Below are 6,345 nucleotides of genomic sequence, written 5' to 3'. Positions count from 1 at the left end.
CGCCTATACTTCCTGTCTGACTACTGGCCAATCAGTGTTTTATTTATTGACCAATCAGCAACACATTTGACATACAGACCATCCCACAGCAATGGTCCACTTGATTAACTTTGCATTTTCCAACCCAGGACCCAGTGGCACTTACACATATTACTGAGCATGTGCAAGGGTCTCCCCACCCCTACCCTCTCACGCCCACTTTAACTATTGTTACATGTCACTGTATACTTTCTTGTGTGTGTTTGGTCTGTCTCTTCCCAACTCAGAGTACAGAATCAGGAGTGAGTTGCTAATTTCTTTTGTATTTCTTCAAAACAGCCAACTTAGAGCTCTATTGGAGATCAGTAGATGGTAAAGGCTGTTTATTCATTAGCTGTGTTATTTTTTGGACTATGAAAGACTAACCAGAGATAACAATGTGCCTTACATACGTTCTGATGAAGGACAGAACAAAGCTCTTTCCTCCTTACAACATGAGCTCTGCCTGCATAAGCAGCTGCCCATATTCTATTGTCATTCTGAGCCTTTAGGAGAACGGAAACAAAGTACGCACACAACTGCCTGGGGCTAGCCAGGCTGCACAAGCCAAGACTTAGCTAGAACAATCAATAAAAGAAATTAAGGTGCTGGCTATTATGTTCGAGGTGCTTTCAAGATGCATAGTAGGCAGCTAAAATTGTGCCCTCAAAAAAATAGAAGTTTTAGTTCCGAGACTTCAAAATCAGACAATCATGCCTCTTAGCCAGGTTAGAGCACTAACTTGAGAACCACTGAGATGTACTCTCACTTACAGGAAGCAATTCCTTGAAGCTGCATCTCATCTTAAATATGACTGATGTGTGAGGCTGGGTCAGTCCATGAATACGGACCTAGTTAATTCTTCTATGCTGTGCATCAAGAAGTCAGTGATGTCATAAGTCTGCATGCTGACCATTGATAGTGAGCAGGGTGTCTTAAGTCTACACTTTACCACTGATGTGTGAACAGGGAAGTCAAAGTCCACACTTTAACCATTGACTTGTGAGCAATAAGTCATTAGTCTACTCCTTAACCACCCGATGTCTGGGCAGTTAGTAATTAATCTACACCTTAAACATTGATATGTGAACAGGGAATTAAAACTTAGCCACCGATATGTGAGCAGTAAATGTTAAAGGTCTCCACCTTAACCATTGATGTGGGAGTAGTTCTGCCAATTGTGCCTCCACACTGAGGTGACTTAGGAACTTCCACTGTGTGAGCACCACCTTGTTGGGCCATGTCTTAAAAGCAGAAACACGGAAAATGTATATGTGTTCAGTCTTAACAGTGTTTGGTCAGTTCAGTCTTTCAGTGTGGAATACACATAGCAGTCTGCTTTAAAGGGTTTTCCACTATACTAAACATACCATGTAATGAACTCCTCGACTTTAGCGAATGATGTTCTTACTGTCCCTTATTCCTATTCAAGTGGCCAAATAGAATCAGACAGAATTGCATAACACTATAAGCCCGCAGCAGAACACCTGTATTCTGACCTGTCTACCAATAAAAAACAATGAATCCATCAAAACAAGACACTCTGGCCTTTGCTGAATCTTGTGCCTCGAAGATTTCAAGCTTTCAATTTTTCTTCCACTTCTCAGCCATTCTTCATCATTTTATTCTGCCCTGTCTGTTGACAAACAACCAATTTTGTAACCTTTAATGATCTTGGTTGTGAAAACTCTGGGGCTTTAAAGAATTGCTGGTGTTTTGATAATTGTTTTTATAGCATGTTTAGGCCTACCGCATAATTTACTTCATAAACAACCCAATGTGAACTTCATTAAGTTCTGGTGGGAAGGAACAACACTCTGAAGAGCTAGATTATTAAGGAAACTGCAACCAACTTGCAGTGGTTCTCACGACTTAGATGCAGTTGACTATAAATATGCTCAACTGTGCAGACCGCCAAATACTGTATTTCGGTGTTTGTTCATAAAATGTAATTTGAAATGCATGTAGGATGATACAGCCTTTTTGTAAAAGGAAGTTATTATCTGTGATAAAAGCAGTTGTTGACATTAGAAATGCAGATGCAAGGATCCAGACGGGAAATTTAATAAAAAGAAAACAAATGTCGCAGGGAAAGGGGGTGGGAGTTGCAGTGAACAACACAAAAACAGAAGCCAGATGTGGCCACAGGCAAGACCTGTGTGCCTACCTTCTACATGGGCCACTGGCAACGCCTGGGAGCAAGACACGGCCAGATTCAGAAAAGGAAAGTGAAGTCCTGGATTCATGGCTGCTTGCTGCACCCAGCCCCTGCAAGCAGAGCTGGGTAGCAGCCTTGAGAAGCAGTGCTTCTTTGTGTCTGAGGATAATCGAGCACAATTTGCACACTGTCCAGCCTCTCATTTCCCCTGCTTCCTCATCAGATGTTTTCCAGCAAGCCTCCACAGTAGTCTAACGAACTGGCTTTAATTACATGCCTAACAGACCCACAAAGATACACTGCCATGCTGTGGGAGCTGTACAGCAGCATGTTTGAGTTAGGCTCAGATCATCTGTTAAATGTCAGGTTCTTTAAAGGAAACCCAATAACAAGCTCTGCCCTCCCCCACACCCACACTGCATTCGTCTTGGAAGATTGGTGTGGATCCCTAGTCTCTCAGAGACTCTTAAGTTCACCCTCCTGATGACCACCCAACCACATTGTTGCGTTGTTGAAGTTATTGTCTCTGATGTTGGGATTGGGTTTGGGATAATGGCTTTAGTATTTCCTTTAAGCCGAATGTGTTTTACCCCAGGCAGTTCTCTTTCCTCAATGTCCAAAATAATCTTGTGCCAAAGTAAATAGTAGAAATCCTGTAGATCTTCCAAAGATCATGGTTGGCCCCATCAAAATGTATCCGTGGACTCAGGATTTCTCTTCAGTCTGGATTCCAGGCCAGGGATTTCTTTGAAAATTGAGGCAGGTGGGCTGGAGAGACTTCTCAGTGGTTACTAGCACGCATTGTACAGCCGTGAGGAATGGAGTTCAGACCACAGGCCCTGTACTCTGCTGTGGAATGTCTTTCTGTACGCAGTGAATATGTGTTGCTCTGATTGGTTGATAAATGAAGCTGTTTGGCCAATGGCAAGGCAGAATAAGGTTAGGCGGGACATTTGAACTGAAGAGACAGGAGAAGAAAGGAGATTAAGGGGAGACGCCAAACCAACTTCCAAGGAGCAACATGTAAAGGGATGCAGGTAAAACCACGGAAACGTGGCAATACATAGATTAATAGTTATGGATTGAGTTAAGTTATAGGAGCTAGCTAGTAAGAAGCCTGAGACATAGGCCATATAATTTGCAATTAATATTAAGCCTCTGATTATTTTATAAATAGCTGTGGGACCACGGGGCTGAGTGGGACCAAAGAAACATGAGATCATGGGGCCAGGTAGGACTGGAGAAACTTATGGTTACATTTTGACACCCAGACATGGTAGCAAAAATTTCCACCCAAAATCTGAGAAAGCTTTAAAAAAGATTCTAAAACAGAGCTAAAAACAGCTTCCTAGTTGTGTCTCTCAGGCAAGCCATGATACAGAGACACCGAGGTGTATGGGCTTGACCTACAGCATGACGGATTCCTGTCGCAGTACACAGAGGTATCTCCAAGCCACACAGCATGCTACATGGTGGATTTAGCTTTTGCTAGTATGGACCAAAAAAAAAAAAAAAAAAAAAAGTTGCTAGGCTACAAACTGCTTGTTGGAGGTATAGACCCACTGCTTCCCGGAGTTGGTGGTAGGCGTACCTCCGCCATGTTGGGAAGCTAAAGTGGTCAGAGTCAGCAGCTAAGGCTGCCGCTTTAGTCCTAGCCACGCTGTCGTTTAAAACAATGGTCAGAAGGTATAGACAATCATTAAAAAAAAAAATACATAGTTTTAAAATAATAAAATTAAGTCCTTAAAAAGGACTTATAAAAAAATAAGATGCATAAAGATGGAAATTACAGAGTCTGGATTGTATTTTCTTTGGGATTTTTAACTGCAGAAAGACATTTGATTGTAAAGGCTACTCAGTTAAATTTTATATATATATATATATATCTTGACTTCAAAATTTGTGTCTAAGGATATGTTGCTTTGGAAAAGAGATTCTGCTTGTATTTCCACAGAAGATGAGAACCTGTGGATTGCTTCCTGTCTAATATGGTTTGATCAACCAAGACCCCCTGAAAGGTTGACACAGCCTCACAGACTACTACAGCCAAGATTTAACTATACTTTTTAATTTTCTCAGGATTCCCACAAGATTACCAGTGCCCCCAACCAGCAGGAAGTAGTATGAGAAGCTATGCCCAAATTCCCAAAATATTGTTTATAAATGTTTATTTTTATTTAAAGGAGGTTGATTATAAATGCAATCTCTTTCTATAGAAGAAAGGGGGAATATAGACATGATAGGATAAAAGGGTGGATTATTGAATCTACTTTTTTTTTTTTTTTTTTTTTTTTTTTTTTTTTTTTTTGGTTTTTCGAGACAGGGTTTCTCTGTGTAGCTTTGCGCCTTTCCTGGAACTCGCTTGGTAGCCCAGGCTGGCCTCAAACTCACAGAGATCCGCCTGCCTCTGCCTCCCGAGTGCTGGGATTAAAGGCGTGCGCCACCACCGCCCGGCTATTGAATCTACTTTTAAAGAGCAACAACTTGTTTGCAATGTTTTACACTGCTATGGATTTTAGTTTATTGATACAAATTTAAAGTTAATTTTTTATACTGTATACATATTTCTGTTCTTGTTTAAGGTATTATATTTGTGCAACTCATTTAAAATTACAATGTATAATTAAGAAGTACAGATTAATAATTAGTCATCTATGATAATCAAACTTATAGTCATGTTAGTTAAGTTTTCTAGATATACTTCAATTAGGTAGATAATCAAACACTTCAAAGACCTACAGAATATGGCATTTAAAATGTTTTAAGAACTTTGGCCTGGTGGTCGTGGCACACACCTTTAATCCCAGCACTTGGGAGGCAGAGCCAGGTGGATCTCTGTGAGTTCAAGGCCAGCCTGGTCTACAGAGCGAGATCCAGAACAGGCACCAAAACTACACAGAGAAACCTTGTCTCGAAAAACCAAAAAAAAAAAAAAAAAACCTGACTTTTCTGGACATTGAGACATGTCTGCTCCTGGCAGCCAATCTACTTCAGAGAAGATGATGGGCATCAAAGAAATTCATTATGGAGTTTGCTTTCTTTATGGCAAAAGTTAGCCACGGGGCAAGAAACTGCTCTTGCCTGGACTGCTTGACAGTATGTTGTATAAACTAGACATACAGGACCCATGGGAAAATGACCACTGAGCTTTGCCAAAACAGGGAGAGATGGTCCTTAAGGTTCCTGCTTCACAGAGGAGACTGCCAGACATTCTGCAGGACACAGGGAGAAACAACTGATGAACTTTGCCAATAGGAAGACAATTTTTCAAATTTCCTCCCTCACTAAAAAGTCTGCCAGAGACTCTAGGCCTGTAGGCTGAAGATAGATGCCCCAATGTTACAGAGGAATTTTGGATGATTGTCCAGGTAGCCAGATGTCTCTGTCATTTCTAGAATTATAAAAGTTGCTTACAATGCATTTCCTGTTTACTTAGGTAATATTATATCCTTCTGGGGTCTTTAATGTAGTTGCAGAGTGGATAGTTATAATATTCCTTGGTTATGATAAAAGATAGATATGAAACTTTAGACTCACAAATATAGGATAGATGATAGAATATTTTCTAAATACAAATAGACTAGATATTATAACTGTAATTTTTGCTTGATAACTGTTCTGTTATATGTAATTTTACTATGTTAAAGTTGAAACCTTCCTTTTTGATTAGACAGAAAGGGGGAAGTGCTATGAGATGTCTTTCTGTACACTGTGAATGTGTTGCTCTGATTGGTTGATAAATAAAGCTGATTGGCCAATGATGAGACAGAATAAGGTAGTCCCTTGATTCCAACAAAGTTGGCAGCAGAGACAGGAGGATCACTGAGACCTTCTGGCTGCTAACTCAGCCAAAAGAATGTGAGTTCCTGGTTCAGAGAGAGACACTGCCTCAAAGAAATAAGGAAGATACCTGATGTTCTCTTTCTCTCTGTGTGTCTCTTTCTCTTCTCTCTCTCTCTCTCCCCCTCTCTCTCTCTCCCTCCCTCCCTCCCTCCGTCTCTCTCCTTCCCTCCCCCCATTCCCTCTCTCAAATGCACACACACACACACACACACACACACACACACACACAAACAGAGGACATACTGGACATGTCAAAGGACAGCCACGTTGTCTGAGATCTCTGTAATCCCAGTGCAGCTCTTGCAGGACAGGAGCTGCTGATAGTT

The sequence above is a fragment of the Peromyscus eremicus genome, chromosome 5 (genome assembly GCF_949786415.1).
Source record: "Peromyscus eremicus chromosome 5, PerEre_H2_v1, whole genome shotgun sequence".
Taxonomy (NCBI): domain Eukaryota; kingdom Metazoa; phylum Chordata; class Mammalia; order Rodentia; family Cricetidae; genus Peromyscus; species Peromyscus eremicus.
Note: the sequence above shows the minus strand (reverse complement) of the source record.